This window comes from Triticum aestivum, chromosome 5A (assembly GCF_018294505.1).
Source record: "Triticum aestivum cultivar Chinese Spring chromosome 5A, IWGSC CS RefSeq v2.1, whole genome shotgun sequence".
Taxonomy (NCBI): Eukaryota; Viridiplantae; Streptophyta; class Magnoliopsida; order Poales; family Poaceae; genus Triticum; species Triticum aestivum.
In genome coordinates, this window is record NC_057806.1 from 75,759,072 (window position 1) to 75,786,143 (window position 27,072).

Sequence of the window (27,072 nt, forward strand, 5' to 3'; positions counted from 1 at the left end):
AGTGACTCTTTGTTGCATGTTGAGGGATTGTTATATGAACCCTAGGCCTTGTTTCCAAGCATTGCAACATCATTTTCGCTCACTTTTGTTACTAGTTACCTTGCTGTTTTTATAATTTCAGATTACAAAAACCTATATCTACTATCCATATTGCACTTGTATCACCATCTCTTTGCCGAACTAGTGCACCTATACAATTTACCATTGTATTGGGTGTGTTGGGGACACAAGAGACTCTTTGTTATTTGGTTGCAGGGTTGTTTGAGAGAGAGACCATCTTCATCCTATGCCTCCCATGGATTGATGAACCTTAAGTCATCCACTTGAGGGAAATTTTCTACTGTCCTACAAAACTCTGCACTTGGAGGGCCAACAACCTCTACAAGGATAAAGTTGCGTAGTAGACATCAAGCTCTTTTCAGGCGCCGTTGGCGGGGAAGCTAGGTAAGAGGCACTTACATCCCGTCAACGAAGCTCTTTTCTGGTGCCGTTGCCGGTGAGGTTAGTGCTTGAAGGTATATCTTTAGATCTTGCAATCGAATCTTTTAGTTTCTTGTTTTATCACTAGTTTAGTTTATCAAAGAAAACTACAAAAAATGGAATTGAGGTTGCCTCATATGCTTCATCTTTTTAATGTATTTCATGAAAATAAGGATTCCGGTAATTGTGCCAAAGTGTTAGAAGAAGAATGCATTAAAATGTTTGGCACTAAATCTTTGAATGATGAGCATGATTGCAATGTTGTTAGTATGAATTCTTTGAATATCCATGATGCTAATGATATGCAAAGCTACAAGCTTGGGGATGCTATGTTTGATGAAGATGATATTTTTCTCCCCCAAGTTTTGATGAGCAAATTTATTATGATGATAGCATGCCTCCTATTTATGATGATTATAATGATGAATGTGGATTTGGAGAGGTCATGACTTTACTTAGTGATGAATCCACTATTTCGAAAGAGGTTCCAATTGACTATGATGCGAACAAAGTCGCTACATATGATGATTATTGTGATGATACTTATGTTATAAAAAGTAGTGATAATTATTGTCATAATTTTGAATACCCTTTTACTAAACATTACTCTTTTAATGTGGAAACAATTTATAGTATTCAAGTTTCATATGATACTCCCACTATTCCGAATGAGAAGAAATTTGCTTATATGGAGAGTAGTAAAATTTCTATGCTTATGGATCATGAAAGTAATGCTTTATGTGACATTTATATTGTTGAATACATTCATGATTCTACTGAAAATTATTATGAGGGTGGAATATATGCTTGTAGGAGTTACGATAATATCAAGTTTCCTCTCTATGTGTTGAAAGTTTTGAAGTTATGCTTGTTTTACCTTCCTATGCTAGTTGATTCTTGCTCCCATAAGTTGTTTGCTCACAAAATCCCTATGCATAGGAAGTGGGTTAGACTTAAATGTGCTAGTAATATGCTTCATGATGCTCCCATTATGTTTTAATTCTTATCTTTTATATGAGCATCATTGAAATCATCATGCCTAGCTAGAAGGGCATTAAAGAAAGCGCTTGTTGGGAGACAACCCAATATTTACCCCTACTGTTTTTGTGTGTTCACATTATTATGCTACTATAGTAATCATGTTTTATATTTTTTGTTTCAATAAAGTACCAAGTAAGACCTTTAGGATGGCCTATGGTGATAGTTGATTTGATCTTGCTGAAAAACAGAAACTTTTGCGCTCAGGAAAACAATTTTAGTTTTTAACATAAGTGTTATAAAATACTGATTCCTTTTGCGGAAGATTTATAAACAAATTTATCAGGATTTCCTAATTTTTCAGAATTTTTGGAGTTACATAAGTATTCGAGAGTTACATATTACTAAAGACTGTCCTATTTTTGATAGATTCTGTTTTTGATGCATAGTTTGCTTGTTTTCTAGTTTCTATGGCTTATATTTATTAATATAAATTGTAGAAATGATAGGGTACAATAGGAATCATGTGAGAAAAATTATGAATCTTTTCTTGACAGTACCTAAGTGGTGATTTGCTTTAATATACTAACGGAGCTTACAAGTTTTCTGTTGAGTTTTGTGTTGTGAAGTTTTCAAGTTTTGGGTAAAGTTTCGATGGACTATGGAATAAGGAGTGGCAAGAGCCTAATCTTGGGGATTTCCAAGGCACCCCAAGGTAATATTCAAGGAACAACCAAGAGCCTAATCTTGGGATGCCCCGGATGGCATCCCCTCGTTCGTCCTCGTTCATCGATAACCTTACTTGGAGCTATATTTTTGTTCACCACATGATATGTGTTTTGCTTGGAGCATCATTTTATTTTATTAGGATTTGCTTTCTATTATTTATATTAATGTTTTGCATCTTTTAGTTCAATAAAAAGGTCAAGTATAGCCTTTAACATGCTTATTTTGCAAGTACATATGTTGTTGTTTTAAAAAAAGAAAGTTTTCTATCATTGTCTGAATATTTGTGAATAGTCAGAACATGATAAAATCTTGAAATTTTTACACAATGAGTAACAAAAAATTATCTACAGTGTGGTAAGTTTTTAGAATTTTTGGAGTTAAATAAGTATGATTCCTCTTGCATTCTTTACAGACTATCCTATTTAGACAGATTGCTGTTATGATTGCATTGTTTGCATACGTTTGCTTATTTAATGATTATATTTGAGGATAGGAGTGCTAATTATGCAGAGGCATTTAGTATGCAATTTCAAATTATAATTTTAGTGATTTTCTACAGTAGAGAATGATAGGTTTAGTATGGATTTATACTAACTTATCTCACGAGTTCTTGTTGAGTTTTCTGTGGATGAAGTTTTTAAGAATTAGGGAAACTATGATATGAGAGGAACTAAGGAAACACAAAAGCTCAATCTTGGGGGTGCCCAAGGCATCCCTAGTTAATATTCCAAGAAGTCTCAAGCATCTAAGCTTGGGGATGCCCCCGTAGGCATCCCACCTTTCTTCTTCAACAACTATCGGTTAGTTTTGGTTGAGCCTAAGTTTTATCTTATTCACATGATATGTGCTATCCTTGAAATTTTATTTTGTTTTGTTTTGCTTGCTGTTTGAATAATATCCCAATATCTGAAATTCTTAAGTGTTAGAGAGTCTTCACATAGTTACATGATTATTCGACTACTCATTGATCTTCACTTATATCTTTTGGAGTAGTTTGTCATTTTCTCTAGTGCTTCACTTATATATTTTAAGAGCACGGTGGTAGTTTTATTTTAAGAAATTTATGAACTCTCATGCTTCACCTATATTATTTTGAGAGTCTTAAACATAATGGTAATTTTCTTTGGTTATGAATTTAGTCCTAATATGATGGGCATCCAAGAGGGATATAATAAAAACTTTCATATAAAGTGCATTGAATACTATGAGATGTTTGATTCCTTATGATTGTTTTGAGATATGAAGATGGTGATATTAGATTCATGCTAGTGAGTAATTGTGAATTTGAGAAATACTTGTGTTAAGGTTTGTGAGTCCCGTAGCATGCACGTATGGTGAACTATTATGTAACGAAGTTGGAGCATCAGATATTTTTTGATTGTCTTCCTTATGAGTGGCGGCCGGGGATGAGCAATGGTCTTTTCCTACCAATCTACCCCCCTAGGAGCATGCGTTTAGTACTTTGTTTCGATGACTAATAGATTTTTTGCATTAAGTATGTGAGTTCTTTATGACTAATGTTGAGTCCATGGATTATACGCACTCTCACCCTTCCACCATTGCTAGCCTCTCTTGTGCCGCACAACTTTTGCCGGTACCATACACCCACCATATACCTTCCTCAAAACAGCCACCATACCTATCTATTATGGCATTTCCATAGTCATTCCGAGATATATTGCCATGCAACTTTCCACCGTTCCGTTTATTATGACACACATCATCATTGTCATATTGCTTTGCATGATCATGTAGTTGACATCGTATTTGCAGCAAAGCCACTGTTCATAATTCTTTCATACATGTCGCTCTTGAGTCATTGCACATCCCGGTACACCGCCGGAGGCATTCATAAAGTCATATTTTGTTCTAGTATCGAGTTGTAATTCTTGAGTTGTAAGTAAATAAAAGTGTGATGATCTTTATTATTAGAGCATTGTCCCATGTGAGGAAAGAATGAAGGAAGATGTGATTCCCTCACAAACAAGGGTGGAGAGCGCAGAAAAGGAATACCAAACGGAGTCCAATTGAGCTGAAAATTTACGGTGATTTTTTATGGACCAAAAAAAGCCCATGGAGTATCAGAGATAGACCAGAGGAGTCCCGAGGCCACCACAAGGGTGGAGAGTGCCCCCCCCCCCCCCCCCCGTCCTTGTCTTCGCCTCATGGACCTCCCTGACTTGTTCCGGACGCCAAAAATTCCTATAAATATAGAAAACCCCAGAATAGAACCTAGATCAGGAGTTCCGCCGCCGCAAGCCTCTGTAGCCACGAAAAACCAATTGGGAGCCCGTTCCGGCACCCTGCTGGAGGGGGAAACCACCACCGGTGGCCATCTTCATCATCCCGGCGCTCTCCATGACAAAGAGGGAGTAGTTCACCCTCGGGGCTGAGGGTATGTACCAGTAGCTATGTGTTTGATCTCTCTATCTCTCTCTCTCTCTCGTGTTCTTGATTTGGCATGATATTGATGTGCCGCGAGCTTTGCTATTATAGTTGGATCTTATGATGTTTCTCCCCCTCTACCTTCTTGTAATGGATTGAGTTTTCCCTTTGAAGTTATCTTATCAGATTGAGTCTTTAAGGATTTGAGTACACTTGATGTATGTCTCGGATGTGCTTACCTGTGATGACAATGGGATATTCACGTGATCTACTAGATGTATGTTTTGGTGATCAACTTGCGGGTTCTGTGACCTTGTGAACTTATGCATAGAGGTTGGCACACATTTACGTCTTGACTCTCCGGTAGAAACTTTGGGGCACTCTTTGAAGTTCTTTGTGTTGGTTTGAATAGATGAATCTGAGATTGTGTGATGCATATCGTATAATCAAACCCGCGGATACTTGTGGTGACATTGGAGTATCTAGGTGACATTAGGGTTTTGGTTGATGTGTGTCTTAAGGTGTTATTTTCGTATGAACTCTAGGGCTGTTTGTGACACTTATAGGAATAGCCCAATAAATCAATCTGAAAGAATAACTTTGAGGTAGTTTCGTACCCTACAATAATCTCTTCGTTTCTTCTCTGCTATTAGTGACTTTGGAGTGACTCTTTGTTGCACGTTGAGGCATTGTTATATGATCTAATTATGTTATCATTGTTGGGAGAACTTGCAATAGTGAAAGTATGAACCCTAGGCCTTGTTTCCAAGCATTGCAATACCGTTTTCGCTCACTTTTGTTACTAGTTACCTTACTGTTTTTATAATTTGAGATTACAAAAACCTATATCTACTATCCATATTGCACTTGTATCACCATCTCTTCGCTGGACTAGTGCACCTATACAATTTACCATTGTATTGGGTGTGTTGGGGACACGAGAGACTCTTTGTTATTGGGTCGCAGGGTTGTTTGAAAGAGACCATCTTCATCCTACGCCTCCCACAAATTGATAAACCTTAGGTCATCCACTTGAGGGAAATTTTCTACTGTCCTACAAAACTCTGCACTTGGAGGCCCAACAACGTTTACAAGGATAAAGTTGCATAGTAGACATCAGTTCCGGAAGGCCACCGGTACGTGGTGGGCCTTATGGGCCAAAGGGGGGAGCACACCATCCCACAAAGGGGCTGGCGCACCCCACCACCCCTGCCCACACGCCAAGGAAGGAGGGAAGGAAGGGGAGGTGCCCTAAGGTGGCCAGCCCCCCTTTCCTCCCCCATGTCCATATATGGAAGGGGGTGTAGCCAGGCAAGCACCTAGGGCAGCCGCCGGCCACTTGGGGCTTGCCCTAGGGCAACCTCCTCTCCCCCTCCACCTATATATATGAGAGGAGGGAGAGGGTAAAAACACACCACGATCGCCAAGCCGTGTGCGGCGCCCCGTCACCCTCTAGTTCTAGTTGCTCCTCCATGCACGTCTATTGTGCTTGGCGAAGCCCTGCGGATAGTTTCACCACGTTCATCACCATGTCGTCGTGCTGCCGGAACTCATCTACTGCTTGGCCTCTCTTGCTGGATCGAGAAGGTGAGGACGTCATCGAGCTGAACGTGTGTTGAACGCAGAGGTGCCATACGTTTGGTACTTCTGATTGGGACGGATCACAAAGGTGTACGACTACATCAACCGTGTTGATAAATGCTTCCGCTTAGTGATCTAAAAGGGTATGTATATGCTCTCCCCCTCTTGTAGCTATTCATCTCCATGGATAGATCTTGCGTGTGTGTAGAAATTTTTTGTTTTCCATGCAACGTTCCCCTTGAGTGGCATCATGAGTCAGGTCTATGCGTAGATGATATGCATGAGTAGAACACAAAGGAGTTGTGGGCGGTGATGGTCATACTGCTTACCACCAACATCTTATTTTGATTCGGTGGCATTGTGGGATGAAGCGACCTGGACCAACCTTACATGTCCACGCACATGAGACCGGTTCCACCGACTGACATGCAACTTGTTTTGCATAAAGGTGGCTGGCGGGTGTCTGTTTCTCCTAGTTTAGTTGAATCGAATTTGACTACGGCTGGTCCTTGCAAAAGGTTAAAACAGCAAACTTGGTAATCACCGTTGTGGTTTTGAGTAGGTAAGAGTGCTTCTTGCTAGTTGCCCATAGCAGCCACATAAAACTTACAACAACAAAGTATAGGACATCTAACTTGTTTTTGCAGGGCATGTTGTGATGTGATATGGTCAAGATATGATGTGATATATGTTGGATGTCAGTTGATCATCTTATAAAGTATGAGATGATCATGTTTTGTAATAATTTCATGACTTACATGTCGATGAGTACGACAACCGGCAGGAGCCTTAGGGTTGTCTTTAATTATTGTATGACCTATGTGTCAATCACTAAGCGCCATGTAATTTCTTTACTTTATCGCTATGCGTTAGCAATAGTTGTAGAAGCAGTAGATGTCGAGACAACCCTGACGCAATGATGGAGATCAAGGTGTCGAGCCGGTGACGATGGAGATCATGATGATGCTTTGGAGATGGAGATCAAAAGCACAAGATGATGATGGCCATATCATGTCACATATTTTGATTGCATGTGATGCTTATCCTTTATGCATCTTATTTTGCTTAGAACGATGGTATCATTATAAGATGACCCCTTCACTAAATTTGAAGATAAAAGTGTTCTCCCCAAGTATGCACCGTTGCCAAAGTTCATCGTTTCAAAGCACCTCGTGATGATCGGGTGTGATAGACTCTACGTTCACATACAACAGGTGTAAGCCAGTTTTGCACATGCTGAATAATTGGTTAAACTTGACAAGCCTAGCATGTACAGACATGGTCTCAGAACACTAGAGACTGAAAGGTTGAACGTGAGTCATATAGTAGATATGATCAACATAGAGATGTTCACCATTGAAGACTACCCCATCTCACGTGATGATCGGGCGGGTTAGTTGATTTGGATCATGTATCACTTTGACAACTTGAGGGATGTTGATTTTTTGGGGGAACGTAGTAATTTAAAAAAAAATCCTACGCACATGCAAGATCATGGTGATGCATAGCAACGAGAGGGGAGAGTATCGTCCACGTACCCTCGTAGACCATAAGCGGAAGCGTTATGAGAACGCGGTTGATGTAGTCGTACGTCTTCACGATCCGACCGATCCAAGTACCGAACGCACGACACCTCCGAGTTCAGCACACGTTCAGCTCGATGACGTCCCATGAACTCTGATCCAGCAGAGCTTCATGGGAGAGTTCTGTCAGCACGATGGCGTGATGACGGTGATGATGTTGCTACCGACACAGGGCTTCGCCTAAGCACCGCTATGATATGATCGAGGTGGATTATGGTGGAGGGGGCACCGCACACGTCTTGGAACAATCAACTTGTGTGTCTTTGGGTGCCCCCCCACCTTCGTATATGAAGGAGCAAGGGGGGAGGCCGGCCAGCCTTGGTGCACCCCAAGGAGAGGAGTAATCCTCTTCCTACTAGGAAGAGGATTCATCCTTTCCTAGTCCAACTACGAAGAGGGAAGGGGATGGAAAGACAGGGAGAGGGAAAGAGGGGCCACGCCCCTTCCCCTAGTCCAATTCGGACTCCTCATGGGAGGGGGCGCGCCACCTCCTGGGCTGCTGCCCTCTCTCTCCCCTCAGGCCCACTAAGGCCCAATACTTCCCCGGGGGGTTCCGGTAACCCCTCCGGCACTCCTGTTTTCTCCGAAAGCATCCGGAACACTTCCGGTGTCTGAATATGCCGTCCAATATATCAATCTTTACGTCTGGACCATTTTGAGACTCCTCGTCATGTCCGTGATCACATCCGGGACTCCGAACTATCTTCGGTACATCAAAACATATAAACTCATAATACCGATCATCACCGAACTTTAAGCGTGCGGACCCTATGGGTTCGAGAACTATGTAGACATGACCGAGACTTGTCTCTGGTCAATAACCAATAGCGGAACCTGGATGTTCATATTGGTTCCTACATATTCTATGAAGATCTTTATCGGTCAAACCGCATAACAACATACGTTGTTCCCTTTGTCATCGGTATGTTACTTGCCCGAGATTCGATCGTCGGTATCTCAATACCTAGTTCAATCTCGTTATCGGCAAGTCTCTTTACTCGTTTCGTAATACATCATCCCGCAACTAAATCATTAGTCACAATGCTTGCAAGGCTTATAATGATGTGCATTACCGAGAGGGTCCTGAGATACCTCTCCGATAATCGGAGTGACAAATCCTAATCTCGATCTATGCCAACTCAACAAGCACCATCGGAGACACCTGTAGAGCACCTTTATAATCACCCAGTTACGTTGTGACGTTTGGTAGCACACAAAGTGTTCCTCCGATAATCGGGAGTTGCATAATCTCATAGTCATAGGAACATGTATAACTCATGAAGAAAGCAATAGCAACAAACTAAACGATCATCATGCTAAGCTAATGGATGGGTCAAGTCAATCACATCATTCTCTAATGATGTGATCTTGTTAATCAAATGACAACTCATGTCTATGGTTAGGAAACATAACCATCATTGATTCAATGAGCTTGTCAAGTAGAGGCAAACTAGTGACACTCTGTTTGTCTATATATTCATACATGTACTAAGTTTCTGGTTAATTCAATTCTAGCATGAATAATAAACATTTATCATGATATAAGGACATATAAATAACAACTTTATTATTGCCTCTAGGGCATATTTCCTTCAGTCTCCCACTTGCACAAGAGTCAATAATCTAGGTCACATCTTTATGTGATTAATTCACATCTCCATGTGACTAATACCCAAAGGGTTTACTAGAGACAATAATCTAGTTCACATCGCTATGTGATTAAAATAGTGATCATGTTTTGCTTGTGAGAGAAGTTTAGCCTACGGGTCTCCAACATTCATATCCGTATGTATTTCACAAATTTCCATGTCTACAATGCTCTGCACGGAGCTACTCTAGCTAATTACTCCCACTTTCAATATGTATCCAGATCGAGACTTAGAGTCATCTAGATCGATGTAAAAAGCTTGCATCGACGTAACTCTTTATGACGAACTCTTTTATCACCTCCATAACCGAGAAATATTTCCTTAGTCCTCTAAGGATAATTTTGACCGTTGTCCAGTGATCTACTCCTAGATCAATATTATACTCCCTTGACAGAAAGATGCTAAGGTATACAATAGGACTGGTAAACATCATAACATACTTTATAGAACCTATGACTGAGGCATAGGGAATGACTTTTCATTCTCTCTCTATTTTCTGCTGTGGTAGGGTTTTGAGTCTTTACTCAACTTCACACCTTGCAACACAGGCAATAACTCCTTCTTTGACTGTTCAGTTTTGAACTACTTCAAAATCTTGTCAAGGTATGTACTCATTGAAAAAACTTATCAAGCGTCTTGATCTATCTCTATAGATCTTGATGCTCAATGTGTAAGCAGCTTCGTCGAGGTATTTCTTTGAAAAACTCTTTTCAAACACTCCTTTATGCTTTCCAAAAAATTCTACACTATTTCCGATCAACAATATGCCATTCACATGTACTTATCAGAAATGTTGTAGTGCTCCCACTCACTTTCTTGTAAATACAGGCTTCACCGCAAGTATGTATAAAACCATATGCTTTGATCACTTTATCAAAGCATATATTCCAACTCCGAGATGCTTGCACCAGTCCATAGATGGATCGCTGGAGCTTGCTCACTTTGTTAGCACCTTTAGGATCGACAAAACCTTCTGGTTGCATCATATACAACTCTTATTTTAAGAAATCCATGAAGGAATATAGTTTTGACATCCATTTGCCAGATTTCATAAAATGCGGCAACTTCTAACATGATTCATATAGACTTTTAAGCATCGATACGAGTGAGAAAATCTCATCGTAGTCAACACCTTGAACTTGTCAAAAACATTTTACCGACAATTCGAGCTTTGTAGAAAGGATCCATTCTTAGCAACGATTGTCTTGCCTTCGGATCTGTGATAGAAGGTGTACCCAACTATCTCCTTTGGGTATCCTATGAAGACACATTTCTCCGATTTGGGTTTGAGCTTATCAGGATGAAACTTTTTCACATAAGCATCACAACCCCAAACTTTAAGAAATGATAACTTTGGTTTCTTGCCAAACCACAGTTCATATGGCGTCGTCTCAACAGATTTAGATGGTGCCCAATTTAACGTGAATGTTGTTGTCTCTAATGCATAACCCCAAAACGATAGAGGTAAATCGGTAAGAGACATCATAGATTGCACCATATCTAATAAAGTACATTTATGATGTTCGGACACACCATTACACTGTGGTGTTCTAGGTGGCGTGAGTTGCGGAACTATTTCGTATTGTTTCAAATGAAGACCAAACTCGTAACTCAAATATTCTCCTCCACGATCAGATCATAGAAACTTTACTTTCTTGTTACGATGATTTTCCACTTCACTCTGAAATTATTTGAACTTTTCAAATGTTTCAGATTTATGTTTCATCAAGAAGATATACCCATATCTTACTCAAATCATCTGTGAAGGTTAGAAAATAACGACACCTGCCGTGAGCCTCAACACTCATCGGACTGCATACATCAGTATGTATTATTTCCAACAAGTTTGTTGCTCGCTCCCTTGTTCTGGAGAACAAAGTCTTAGTCATCTTCCCCATGAGGCATGGTTCGCAAGCATCAACTGATTCATAATAAAGTGATTCCAAAAGCCCATCAGCATGGATTTTCTTCATGCGCTTTACACCAATATGACCTAAACGGCAGTGCCACAAATAAGTTGCACTATCATTATTAACTTTGCATCTTTTGGCTTCAATATTATGAATATGTGTATCACTGCGATCGAGATTCAATAAACCATTCATCTTGGGTGTATGACAGTTGAAGGTTTTTATTCATGTAAACAGAACAACAATTATTCTCTGACTTTAAATGAATAACCGTATTGCAATAAACATGATCAAATCATATTCATGCTTAACACAAACACCAAATAACATTTATTTAGGTTCAACACTAATCCCGAAAGTATAGGAGTGTGCGATGATGATCATATCAATCTTGGAACCACTTCCAACACACATCCGCACTTCACCCTTAACTAGTCTCTGTTCATTCTGCAACTCCCGTTTCGAGTTACTAATCTCAGCAACTGAACTAGTATCAACTACTGAGGGGTTGCTATAAACACTAGTAAAGTACACATCAATAACATGTATATCAAATATACCTTTGTTCACTTTGCCATCCTTCTTATCCGCTAAATACTTGGGGCAGTTATGCTTCCACTGACCAGTCCCTTTGCAGTAGAAGCACTTAGTCTCAGGCTTAGGTCTAGACTTGGGCTTCTTCACTTGAGCAGCAACTTGCTTGCTGTTCTTCTTGAAGTTCCCCTTCTTACCTTTTCCCTTTTCTTAAAACTAGTGGTCTTGTCAACCATCAACACTTGATGCTTTTCTTGATTTCTACCTTCGTCGATTTCAGCATCACGAAGAGCTTGGGAATCATTTCCGTTATCCCTTGCATATTATATATCATCATGAAGTTCCAGTAACTTGGTGATAGTGACTAGAGAACTCTGTCAATCACTATCTTATCTGGAAGATTAACTCCCACTTGATTCAAGTGATTGTAGTACTCAGACATTCTGAGCACATGCTCACTAGCTGAGCTATTCTCCTCCATCTTGTAGGCAAAGTGATTGTCAAAGGTCTCATACCTTTCGACATGGGCATGAGTCTGAAATACTAATTTCAACTCTTGGAACATCTCATATGCTCCGTGGCATTCAAAACATCTTTGAAGCCCCGATTCTAAGCCGTAAAGCATGGTGCACTAAACTATCAAGTAGTCATCATATCGAGCTCGCCAAACGTTCGTAACGTCTGCATCTGCTCCTGCAATCGGCTTGTCACCTAGCGGTGCATCAAGGACAAAATTCTTCTGTTCAGCAATGAGGATAACCCTTAGATCATGGATTCAATCCGCATCATTGCTACTAACATCTTTCAACTTAGTTTTTCTCTAGGAACATATCAAAATAAATGGGGAGCTACATCGCGAGCTATTGATCCACAACATAGTTATGCAAATACTATTAGGACTAAGTTCATGATAAATTAAAGTTCAATTAATCATATTACTTAAGAACTCCCACTTAGATAGACATCCCTCTAGTCATCTAAATGATCACGTGATCCAAATCAACTAAACCATGTCCGATCATCATGTGAGATGGAGTAGTTTTCAATGGTGAACATCACTATGTTGATCATATCTACTGTACGATTCACGCTCGACCTTTCGGTCTCCAGTGTTTCGAGGCCATATCTGCATATGCTAGGCTCGTCAAGTTTAACCCAAGTATTCTGCGTGTGAAAAACTGGCTTGCACCCGTTGTATGTGAACGTAGAGCTTATCACACCCGATCATCACGTGGTGTCTCGGCACGATGAACTTTCGAAACGGTGCATACTTAGGGAGAACACTTATACCTTGAAATTTAGTGAGAGATCATCTTATAATGCTACCGTGGATCTAAGCAAAATAAGATGCATATAAGATAAACATCACATGCAATCAATATAAGTGATATGATATGGCCATCATCATCATTTGCCTGTGATCTCCATCTCGAAAGCACCGTCATGATCACCATCGTCACCGGCTTGACACCTTGATCTCCATCGAAGCATCGTTGTCGTCATGCCAACTATTGCCTCCATGACTATTGCTACCGCTTAATGATAAAGTAAAGCAATTACATGGCGATTGCATTTCATACAATAAAGCGACGGGCCGATAACTGTGTTACAAAACATGATCATCTCATACAATAAAATTTAGCATCATGTCTTGACCATATCACATCACAAATTTCCCTGCAAAAACAAGTTAGACGTCCTCTACTTTGTTGTTGCAAGTTTTACGTGGCTGCTACGGGCTGAGCAAGAACCGTTCTTACCTACGTAACAAAAAAACACAACGTGGTATAGTGATTGCTTTTTGATCTTCAGAAAGAACCCTGTTCATTGAATCCGATTCAACTAAAGTTGGAGAAACAGACACCCACTGGCCACCTGTTTGCGAAGCGTTATGAGAACGCGGTTGATGTAGTCGTACGTCTTCACGATCTGACCGATCAAAGTACCGAACGCACGGCACCTCCGAGTTCAGCACACATTCAGCTCGATGACGTCCCACGAACTCTGATCCAGCAGAGCTTCACGGGAGAGTTCCGTTAGCACGACAGCGTGATGACGGTTAATGTTGCTACCGATGCAGGGCTTCGCCTAAGCACCGCTATGATATGATCGAGATGGATTATGGTGGAGGGGGGCACCGCACACGGCTTGGAACAATCAACTTGTGTGTCTTTGGGTGCCCCCCCACCACCGTATATAGAGGAGCAAGGGGGAGGCCGGCCAGCCTTGGTGCACCCCAAGGAGAGGAGGAATCCTCTTCCTACTAGGAAGAGGATTCAACCTTTCCTAGTCCAACTAGGAAGAGGGAAGGGGGAAGGAAAGAGAGGGAGAGGGAGAGGGAGAGAGGGGCCGCGCCCCCTTCCCCTAGTCCAATTCGGAATCCCCATGGGAGGGGGCGTGCCACCTCCTGGGCTGCTGCCCTCTCTCTCCCCTCAGGCCCACTAAGGCCCAATACTTCCCCGGGGGGTTCCGGTAACCCCTCGGGCACTCCGGTTTTCTCCGAAATCATCCGGAACACTTCGGTGTCTGAATATAGCCGTCCAATACATCAATCTTTACGTCTCAACCATTCCGAGACTCCTTGTCATGTCCGTGATCACATCCGGGACTCCGAACTATCTTCAGTACATCAAAACATATAAACTCATAATACTGATCGTCACCGAACTTTAAGCGTGCGGACCCTACGGGTTCGAGAACTATGTAGACATGACCAAGACTCGTCTCTGGTCAATAACCAATAGCGGAACATGGATGTTCATATTGTTTCCTACATATTCTATGAAGATCTTTATCGGTTAAATTGCATAACAACATACGTTGTTCCCTTTGTCATCGGTATGTTACTTGCCCGAGATTCGATCGTCGGTATCTCAATACCTAGTTCAATCTCGTTACCGGTAAGTCTCTTTATTTGTTCCGTAATACATAATCCCGCAACTAACTCATTAGTCACAATGCTTGCAAGGCTTATAATGATGTGCATTACCGAGAGGGTCCAGAGATACCTCTCCGACAATCGGAGTGACAAATCCTAATCTCGATCTATGCCATCTCAACAAGCACCATCAGAGACACCTGTAGAGCACCTTTATAATCACCCAGTTACGTTGTGACATTTGGTAGCACACAAAGTGTTCCTACGATACTCAAGAGTTGCATAATCTCATAGTCATAGGGACATGTATAAGTCATGAAGAAAGCAATAGCAACAAACTAAACGATCATCATGCTAAGCTAACGGATGTGTCAAGTAAATCACATCATTCTCTAATGATGTGGTCCCGTTAATCAAATGACAACTCATGTCTATGGTTAGGAAACATAACCATCATTGATTCAACGAGCTAGTCAAGTAGAGGCAAACCAGTGACACTCTGTTTGTCTATATATTCACACATGTACTAAGTTTCCGGTTAATACAATTCTAGCATGAATAATAAACATTTATCATAATATAAGGAAATATAAATAACTTTTTTATTATTGCCTCTAGGGCATATTTCCTTCAGATTTAAGTGGGAGTTCATTAGTAATTTGATTATTTAAACTAAAATTTATCATGAACTTAGTCTTAATAGTTTTTTTGTATATCTATGTTGTAGATCAATGGCCCGTGCTACCGTTCCCTTGAATTTTAATGCGTTCCTAGAGAGAGCTAAGTTTAAAGATGATGGTAGCAACTACACGGACAAGGTCTGTAACTTGAGGATTATCCTCATTGCTGCATAGAAAAATTATGTCCTTGATGCACCACTAGGTGACAGACCTGCTGCGGGAGCTACTATAGATGTTATGAACATCTGGCAGGCTCGATCTGATGACTACTCAATAGTTCAGTGTGCCATGATTTACGGCTTAGAACCGGGACTTCAAAGACGTTTTGAATGCCACGAAGCATATGAGATGTTCCAAGAGCTGAAGTTGATATTTCAAGCTAATGCCAGGTTGAGAGAGATTTAGTCTCCAACAAGTTCTGTAGTTGTAAGATGGAGGAGAATAGTTCTGTCAGTGAATACATACTCAAAATGTCTGGGTATCATAACCACTTGACTCAGCTGGGAATTGATCTTCCGGTTGAGAGTGTTATTGACAGAGTTCTTCAGTCACTGCCACCAAGCTACAAAGGCTTCGTGATGAACTATAATATGCAAGGGATGATGAAAATGATTCCTGAGCTCTTCACGATGCTGAAATCAGCGGAGGTAGAAATCAAGAAGGAGCATCAAGTGTTGATGGTTAACAAGGCCACTAGTTTCAAGAAAAAGGGCAAGGGAAAAAAGGGAACTTCAAGAAGAATGGCAAGCAAGTTACCGCTCCCGTGAAGAAGCCCAAAGCTGGACCCAAGCCTAAAACTGAGTGCTTCTACTACAAAGGAAATGGTCGCTGGAAGCGGAACTGCCCTAAATACTTGGCGGATAAGAAGGATGGCAAAGTGAACAAAGGTGTTATGACCGACGTCTCGTATAGCCGGAGGAGGCCTAATGGAGCGTCTATTTAGGGGCCTAGCCAAACTTATCTTTATTTTTATTAGCACTTAGAGGATTATATAAACACTTGTAAGGCCGCCTTTTGAAATTAAGCAATAAGTCATAACTATTGCCCGGCTCCCTTCAAGAGTCGGAACCCTAAAACTCTAGCCACCCCTGCCTCCTCCTCCTCTCGCCGCGCAGCCACGGTGCCGACTCACCGCCACCCGCGCTCCTATCAATCTGGTATCAGCTGTCTCGGGATCGATCATGTCTGCACCTCTTCCCACCACCACACTTCCACCGTGCCTGGGGCGTCATCCTTGTCGGGGCCAGTGTCTTCCGCCGCCTGGACGCCACCATCCGCCGCCCCCGTCGTCTACACCCCGGAGGAGATGACGGCTGCCCTCCGGGACCTCACCCAGGCGGTCGCGAGCATCTGCACCTTCCTCGCCAGCCCCTATGGGCCGCAGCCGCCGGGGCCCTTCGCCACCTGCCGCGCCGCCCCAGTTGCCTCCATGGCAGCCGCACCACTTGGCGACCCCCTTCGCTCCCGCCGTGCAACTGCCCCCATGGCAGCCTCCGCCTGCGGCGCATATCGACGCCTCCACCATGCAGTAGTAGCAACAACCCCATGCCGCGCCCACCGTGTCGCTTCTGCACCAATAGTTGCAGCCAGCGCCGTCCGCGACCGAGGGCGCCCCAACGACGGCTCCGGGGGTGCCCATCCACCAGGTCCGGTTCCCTCCATCGCCATCACAGCTACCGGCCTGGCTCGCTAGGTCCCTTGAGCCAGTCTACACAACAGCCTCTAGACAGCCACATGCACCGTCCCCACCGGTGCCGTGTGCGGCCATCCAGTTCGGCGGGCCCTCGGGCTCCGCCGACCCCTCCGACAGCGTCGATGGGCCCCTGTTCCAGGGCGGGCCGCTGATGCCCACCTACTCGGCTCCGTCGTCCTTGCTGCTTTACACCGATTCGGTGTACCCCTTCGCCGTCCACAGCCAGACACCGCCACGCTTCTCCAAGCTTGAGTTCGCCACCTACAATGGCACAGTGGACCCCCTGAACTGGCTCAATCAGTGCAACCAGTTTTTTAGGGGGCAACGCACGCTCACGTACGACCGCACCTGGATCGCCTCCTACAACCTTCTAGGTGCCGCACAGACATGGTATTACGCCCTCGAGCAGGACGAGGGCGGCATGCCTCCGTGGGAGGATTTCCGCAAGCTTTGCCTCTTACACTTCGGGCCACCGATACGCGGGGGCTGGCTGGCGGAGCCTGGGCGCCTACCCTTCACCTCTACAGTGCAGGACTTCGCCGACCGCCTCCAGGTGCTGGCGTGCCACGGGCCCGGCGTCACAGCTCGCCAACGGGCCGAGCTCTTTGTTGGAGGTTTGCCGGATCATATCCGCGTGGACGTGGAGATGTGGGGACCACGGGACCTCCAGACCACCATGTACTATGCCCACGCTTTTGAGCGGTGCCCGGTGGCCATGCAGCAGGCGTCACCGTCCCGAGGCGCTCGACAGCCCGCCTGGCCGCCACCGACACCACCAGCACCAGGGCGTCCGACCCAGGCCCCTGTGGCGCCCAACGCGCCACCCGTGACGTGCCCCTTCCGTCGGCTCACCCCGGCCGAGGAGCTTGAGCGCCGCCGTCAGGGGTTGTGCTACAACTGCGAACAGCCCTACTTCCCGGGCCAGATTTGCCCGCGCCTGTTCTACTTGCAGGCTGTGGACTACATCGAGGAGGATGTCGTCGCCGCCGAGCTGGGCGACCCGACCCTTTCGTTGGCTGACGAGATTCCACTAGGACTGGCCCTTCCGTAGGCTGACAAGATCCCGCCAGGGCTGGCCCAGGCAAACGCCCTCGTCGTCTCCCTCCATGCTCTCACGGGCATCCGGACGGAGAAGACTATGCTGTTGTCGGTGATGATCCATGGTGAGCGGTTCCTCGCACTCCTGGATATAGGCTCCACCCATAACTTCCTGCCCGGGGCAACCATGCGCCGCCTGGCACTGCAGCTGACCGGCGGGGAGTAGCTACACGTTACCGTGGCCAACGGTGACCGTCTCCAGTGCTAGGGTATTGCTCGACATGTCCCCATCATCATCGATGACGAGCACTTCACCGTCACCTGCGTCGGCATTGACTTGGGCTGCTTCGACTTCATCCTCGGCATCGACTTCTTGCAGACTCTGGGTCCCATCCTATGGGACTTCGACACCATGACGATGATTTTCTGGCGCCTGGGTCACCGCATTTGGTGGGAGGGTGTTGGCGGCGCCTCCCCGGCGGCTCCTCAGCCCTAGTTGATGGTGGCCGCCATTGACACTGAGCATCCCCTATTGGCTAGCCTATTGCAGCAGCATAGCGACCTCTTCAACGAGCCGCAGGGCCTGCCACTGTTCCGGACCTACGACCACCGCATCCACCTGCTGCCGGACACCTCTCTCATTGCTGTGCGGCTGTACCGCTACCCCCAGCCACAAAAGGACGAGCTGGACCGGCAGTGCGCGATCATGCTTGCCCTGGGCATCATCTGGATCTCAACCTCGCCGTTCTCGGTGCCGGTTCTCCTTGTCCGCAAGGTGGACGACACATGGCTCTTCTACATCGACTATCGTGCTCTTAACGCCAAGACGCTCAAGGACAAGTTTCCCATTCCAGTCGTGGACGAGCTCCTGGACGAGCTACATGGCGCATGCTTCTTCACCAAGCTTGACCTACGTTTGGGATATCACCAGGTGCGCATGCACCCGGATGATGTCGTGATGTCTACTACGCCACCTTCTTCTTGTAGACTCGTGTTGGGCCTCCCAGAGTTTTGTAGGACATCAGCAAATTTCCATCAAGTGGATGACCTAAGGTTTATCAATCCATGGGGGTGTAGGATGAAGATGGTCTCTCTCAAACAACCCTGCAACCAAATAACAAAGAGTCTCTTGTGTCCCCAACACACCCAATACAATGGTAAATTGTATAGGTGCACTAGTTTGGCGAAGAGATGGTGATACAAGTGTAATATGGATAGTAGATATAGGTTTTTGTAATCTGAAAATATAAAAACAGCAAGGTAGCAAGTAACAAAAGTGAGCGAAAACGGCATTGCAATGCTTGAAAACAAGGCCTAGGGTTCATACTTTCACTAGTGCAAGTTCTCTCAACAATGATAACATAATTAAGGCATATAGCAATCCATCAACCTGCGACAAAAGTCATTCCGAAGTTCCTATCACGGAGAACATAAGATGAAATTTCTTGTAGGGTATGAAACCACCTCAAAGTTATTCTTTTCGATCAATCCATTGAGCTGTTCCTATAAGTGTCACAAACAGCCCTAGAGTTCGTAGTAAAATAACACCATATGGCGCACATTAATCAACCCTGATGTCACCTAGATACTCCAATGTCACGACAAGTATCCATGGGTCAATTATACGATATGCATCAAACAACTTCAGATTCACAATATTCAATCCAACATAAAGAAACTCAGAGAGTGCCCCAAGATTTCTACTGGAGAAACAAGGACGAAAACGTGCATCAACCCCTATACATAGATTACCCGAATGTCACCTCCGGAATTCGCTAGTTGAGTGCCAAAACATACATAAAGTGAATCAATAAAACACCCCATTGTCACCACGGGTATCCTATGCAAGACATACATCAAGTGTTCTCAAATCCATAATAGTATTTAATCCGATAATAGTGAAATCTCAAAGGTAAAACTCAATTCATCACAAGAGGATAGAGGGGGAGAAACACCATATGATTCAACTATAATAACAAAGCTCGCGGTACATCAAGATTGTGCCTGATACGTCCATTTTGCATCATGTTTTCTTACTGTTATTTATAATGTTTTTATCCATAATAATACTTTTTGGAGTAATTCTAATGTATTTTCTCTCATAATATGCAAGGTACCCACCAAGAGGGAGAATTCCGGTAGCTTGAAATCTGGACCTGGAAAATCTACGTCGGGCTACCTATTCTACACAACTCCAAACAAGCTGAAACTTCACAGAGATTTTTGATGGAATATTTGAGGATTATTAGAGCAAATAACTACCAAAGGGGGCCCACTAGGTGGGCACAACCCACCTGGGCGTGCCAGGGAGCCCAGGCGCGCCCTGGTGGGTTGTGCTCACCCAGGCCCACCTCCGGTGCCCATGTTCTGGTATATAGGTCGTTTGGACCTAGAAAAAATAAGGGGAGGACTTTCAGGACAGAGCGCCGCCATCTCGAGGCGGAACTTGGGCAGGAGCACTTTTGCCCTCCGGTAGAGCGATTCCGTCGGGGGAACTTCCCTCCCGAAGGGGGAAATCATCATCATCATCATCACCAACAAATCTCCTATCTTGGGGAGGGCAATCTCCATCAACATCTTCAACAGCACCATCTCATCTCAAACCCTAGTTCATCTCTTGTCCTCAATAGATTGGTGCTTGTGGGTGACTAGTAGTGCTGATTACATCTTGTAGTTGATTACTATATGGTTTATTCGGTGGAAGATTATATGTTCAGATCCAATATGCTATTTAATACCCCTCTGATCTTGAGCATGATTATTTGTGATTGGTTACTTTTTTTCTTGAGGCCACGGGAGAAATCATCTTGCAAGTAATCATGTGAACTTGATATGTGTTTGATATTTTGATAGTATGTATGTTGTGATTCCCTTAGTGGTGTCATGTGGACGTCGACTACATGACACTTCACCATATTTGTGACTAAGGGAATGAATTGTGGAGTAGCAATTAGATGATGGGTTGCGAGAGTGATAGAAGCTTAAACCCCAGTTTATGCGCTATTCCGTAAGGGACCGATTGGATCCAAAAGTTTAATGCTATGGTTAGAATTTATTCTTAATACTTTTCTCGTAGTTGCGGATGCTTGTGGGAGGGTTAATCACAAGTAGGAGGTTTATTCAATTAAGAACAACACCTAAGCACCGGTCCACCCACATATCAAATTATCAAAGTACCGAACACGAATTAAAACCAACATGATGAAAGTGACTAGATGAAATTCCCGTGTACCCTCGAGAACGCTTTGCTTATCATAAGAGACCGTTTTGGCTTGTCCTTTGCCTCAAATGGATTGGGCTACCTCGCTGCACTTTTATTACTACTATTGTTACTTTCTTGTTACAAATTACCTTGCTATCAAACTACTCTGCTACTTACAATTTCAGCACTTGCGGACATTACCTTACTGAAAACCACTTGTCATTTCCTTCTGCTCCTCGTTGGGTTCGACACTCTTACTTATCTAAAAGAGCTACAATTGATCCCCTATACTTGTGGGTCATGAAGGCTATTTTATGGCGCCGTTGCCGGGGAGTGAAGTGCCTTTGGTAAGTGGAATTTGGTAAGGAAACATTTATATAGTGTGCTGAAATTTATTGTCACTTGTTACTATGGAAAACAATCCATTGAGGGGTTTGTTCGGGGTATCTTCACCTCGACCGGAACCAAAATTAGCTACCACTCAACCTACTGCACCTACTGAAAATATTGAATATGAAATTCCTTTGGGTATGATAGAACAATTGCTAGCTAATCCTTATGCAGGAGATGGAACCGAACATCCTGATATGCACTTGATATATGTAGAACAAATTTGTGGATTGTTCAAGCTTGCTGGTTTATCCAGAGATGAAGTTATGAAAAAGGTTTTCCCTTAATCTTTGAAGGTAAAAGCATTGGCATGGTATAGGCTATGCGATGATATTGGATCTTGGAATTGGAATCAATTGAAATTGAAGTTCCACCAAAAAATTTATCCTATGCATCTAGTTCATCATGATCGGAATTATATATATAATTGTTGGCCTCGTGAAGGAGAAAGTTTCTCTCTAGCTTGGGGGAGACTTAAGTCAATGTTATATTCATGCCCCAATCATGTGCTCTCAAGAGAAATTATTATTCATAATTTTTATGCTCGACTTTCTCGTAATGATCAAACCATGCTTGATACTTCTTGTGCTGGTTCTTTTATGAAGAAGACTATTGAATTCCGGCGGGATCTTTTGGAAATAATTAAATGCAACTCTGAAGATTGGGAGCTCAACGAAGGTAAAGTGTCAGGTATTAAAATAAATATGATTGTGTTAAATCTTTTATGGATACCAATGCTTTCCAAAAGTTTAGCACTAAATATGGACTTGACTATGAGATAGTAGCCTCCTTTTGTGAATCATTTGCTACTCATGTTGATCTCCCTAAAGAGAAGTGGTTTAAATATCACCCACCTATTAAAGAAGAAGTTAAAGGACCGGTACTAGTTAATGAAGAAACTATACTTTACAATGTTGATCCAGTTGTTCCTACTACTTATATTGAGAAACCACTTTTCCCTGTTAGGATAAAGGAACATGCTAAAGTTTCAACTATGGTTAACAAAAGCTATATTAGAACACCTAAACCTGATGAACAAATCAAAGTATAACCTATTATTGCTATGGTTAAAGATCTCTTGGAAGAATATGTAGATGGGCATGTTATTTACTTCTGTGAAGAAGCTGCTAGAATTGCCAAACCTGATAAAAAGGATAAACATAGACATGTTGTTGGCATGCGTGTCATCTCAGTTAAAATAGGAGATCATTGTTATCATGGTTTATGCGACATAGGTGCTAGTGTGAGTGCTATTCCTTAGAACTTATATCAAGAAATCATGAATGGCATAGCACCCGTAGAGATAGAAGACATAGATGTTACTATTAAACTTGCTAATAGAGACACTATATCACCAATTGGGATTGTTAGAGATGTTAAAGTCTTGTGTGGGAAAATAAAATACCCTACTGATTTTCTTGTTCTTGGTTCCCCACAAGATGATTTTTGTCCCATTATCTTTGGTAGACCCTTCTTGAACACCGTTAATGCTAAGATAGATTGTGAGAAACAAACTGTCGGTGTTAGTTTTGGTGATGAGTGCCATGATTTTAATTTTTCCAAGTTTCGTAGAAAGCTTCATGAAAAAGAATTGCCTAGTAAGGATGAATTAATTGGTCTTGCTTCTATTGCTGTACCACCTACAAATCCTTTAGAACAATATTTGCTAGACCATGAAAATGATTTGCATATGCATGAAAGAAATGAAATAGATAATATTTTCTTTGAACAACCTCCTGTACTTAAACACAACTTGCCTATTGAAACTCTAGGAGGTCCTCCTCCACCTAAAGGTGATCCTGTGTTTGAATTAAAAAAATTGCCATACACTTTGAAATATGCTTATCTTGATGAAAAGAAGATATATCATGTTATTATTAGTGCTAACCTTTCAGAACATGAAGAAGAAGAAAGATTATTGGAAGTTAAAAGGAAGCACTGAGCTGCTATTGCATATACTCTTGATGATTCAAAGGGCATTAGTCCCACTCTATGTCAGCACAAAATTAATATGGAACCTGATGCTAAACCCGTTGTTGATCATCAAAGTCGGTTAAATCCGAAGATGTAAGAAGTGGTAAGAACGGAAATATTAAAACTTCTGCAAGCAGGTATAATCTACCCTATAGCTGATAGTAGGTGGGTAAGTCATGTTCATTGTGTCCCTAAGAAGGGATGTATTACTGTTGTTCCTAATGATAAGAATGAACTTAATCCACAAAGAATTGTTACAGGCTATAGGATGGTAATTGATTTTAGAAAATTAAATAAAGCAACTAGAAAAGATCATTACCCTCTTCCTTTTATTGATCAAATGCTTGAAAGATTATCTAAGCACACACACTTTTGCTTCCTTGATGGATATTCTGTTTTTTCACAAATACCTGTTTCTCAACCTGATCAAGAAAATACCACTTTTACTTGTCCTTTTGGAACCTATGCTTATAGACATATGCCTTTCGGTTTATGTAATGCACCTGCTACTTTTCAAAGATGTATGACTGCTATATTCTCTGACTTTTGTGAAAAGATTGTTGAGGTTTTCATGGATGTCTTCTTTGTTTATGGGAAGTCTTTTGATGATTGTTTAAACAGAGGCGTGAGAGCTCGAAGCTTTTAAAACAGAGATGGAAATAATTTAGAGAGGTATGCTTTCATTGTCAACATAACAACGAAGAGTTCTCACTATCTTCCATGCTAGACACGTTATAGGAGGTTCCCAAACAGAATGGTAAAGTTTTTACTCCCCCACCACCAACAAGCACATTCCACGTCTGTTCCGAAACAACAGGTACCTTCCAACTATCAACAATCCTGGGGGAGTTTTGTTTGCAATTATATTTTGATTTGATTTGAGCATGGAACCGGGCATCCCAGTTACCAGCCATTCTCTCGTGAATGATGAGCGGAGTCCACACATCATGAGAATAACCCACCTAGCATCACTACTAAGGAAAAGCCTAGAATAACCCACTGATAAGGTGCTACAGCTAACGCTTAGCAGTAGCGCATGTTGACACGCGCTACTACTATACCTACTTAGCAACAGCACGTCCCATACCAGCACTACTACCAAGTGCTTTAGCAGTACGTTTTCCTATCCAGCGCTAGAGAGTGCTACTACTATATTTTTCTCATATATTTTTTCTGCGTATTTGTGATGTTTTTGTATAGGTTTTATACAGTATTCTAATCATATCATAAACATGCAATATGCTCATCATATCATACACATAATAGTCTCATCATATCATCCAACACAAATCATGTTGTCACATCATAATCACGATATAGCTATCCAAGTTACATGACATGTCTCATCATACATAATGTAGTACTTCTTGAGGCGTAGGTTCATATCCCTCTATTGCACTAGCGTAAACCTAAACTAACTACTGGTTGTTGCTCCGAAACCGGAAACCGGTAACACCTGGGCCTGACACTCCGGCCACTCGTCGTATACTCCTGGCGTATCACTTCTTCGTCATCGATGATCTATGCACCTGCATCGTCACATGAGTCGATGATATGCAACATATATAGTTGAGCAACAGAAAGAGACAAACTTGGCAAAAATAGAAGCAACATATCATAAGCATAAATAACAAAGTTCATAGTACCCAAAATTCCCTAACTAGAGTGATCTTTGCAAGTTGAGGAGGACGGTTTAATTACATCACAAATAAAGTTTCGTCGTGCATAACTCAAAGTTTCGTCATTCAGAAAGTATGGACTAAACGGACACATTGTCATATATCGAAAATCGCTCCAACATGTCGCGCCATCCATCCAAGTCAGGGAGATAGCCCCCGAGCTTAGTGAAAGGCTTCAAGTCGAGACGCTGAGCAGCTACGCGTGTTCGGACGTCTTCCCGCGACATTTGCCCTTCCTCGTAGAACATCCCTATTTTTTCAAGGACCTCCTTCATAATGATTTGGGCAAGTTCATGCTGGATGTGATAGAACTCAGCTCGAAGTCGATTATCCGGGATATCTCCTATGTTCTTTGCCCATTGCAGAATATGGGCATCACTGGATTTAGGTGACATGTGAAGGTTCTATAGATCCTGTCTGTACTCCAGCATGTGGTGTAGGACATATAATCCATCACGAGTATCACTCGGTTGCTGGATACAGCAGAAGTCGGTCTTATGGCCGAAGGCGGGCCTGCCGCTCCTTTCCTTCTTGGTCTTGATCTCTCCACCCTGTACGCCATAGTAAAAGATAGCACCGTTGAGAACAGACTTGATGTGGGTGTAATCCTTTTTTTTCATGTTCTTCGTCGAGTCCAAGTAAAGAGCGTGGGAGTATGGGAGTAAAGGATGATGAGGATGGCGCGCCCGCCACTGCGCAAAATAAGTACACACCTCAAATTAATTAGCCCCCATCGTGCAAATGAATGATCGAAATCGAAGGAAGGATATCCACGCGGATGACTTACATGGGATGATATGGCACGACAAATCGTCTCCTTGTCCTTATTGGCGACCATGAAATCGATGATGTAGTCCCTCGTGTATTCACAGAGCTCTGCGCAGACTGCCAAGAAGCCCGCGTGCATGAAGTACGGGTCAGCGACACAGATATAAGGCATCTGCTCAATCCCGATGATGTAGTTCATGTACAAGGCATAAAGGCGGACAAACGTAAAATCCAGCTTCTTCAAGTGAAACTTGTCGAAGATGTAATTGAATCGAAGGAAAAACTACTCCACGGGGAATGTGTCGACGTACGACCTTTGCCGCGGCACATTAACCACGTAGAGTGGGTATCCTGGATTTTTCGAGGCAATGAGTGAAATTGCAACTATCCCTAGGTGATTTTGGTAATTCCTAACAACATATAGCTCATTGAGCTAATGCTATTTCAAGATTAATATCTCAGGAAAGCTCAATGATTGGCATGGCATGGATGAGAAAAGTGGACCCCTCAAAATGCTAAGGACAAAGGATTGGCTCAAGCTCAAAGCTCAGGACTCTACATTTTCTATTTTAGTGATCCAAGATCAAATTGAGTCTACAGGAAAAGCCAATACTATCAAGGAGGGATGAGGTGTTACTTAATTAGGTTCTTGCTCAAAATGCTTAGCGATATGCTCCAAAACCCTCAACTACTTTCTAACATCCACATATGACCTAAACCAAAAGTCAAACTCAGCCCCACCAATTTTTCTATCCGGTGCCACCGAGTTTCAAATTTCATAGCCAGTGCCACAAACCCTAGGCAAATCGGCCTCACCGAGATGGGGTTGTAATCTCTCTGTTTCCCTTCATAACTTTCGGTCTCACCGAGATGAACGATCGGTCCCATTGAGATTACAATGTAAACTCTCTGTTTTGCCTTCATAACATTTCAGTCTCACC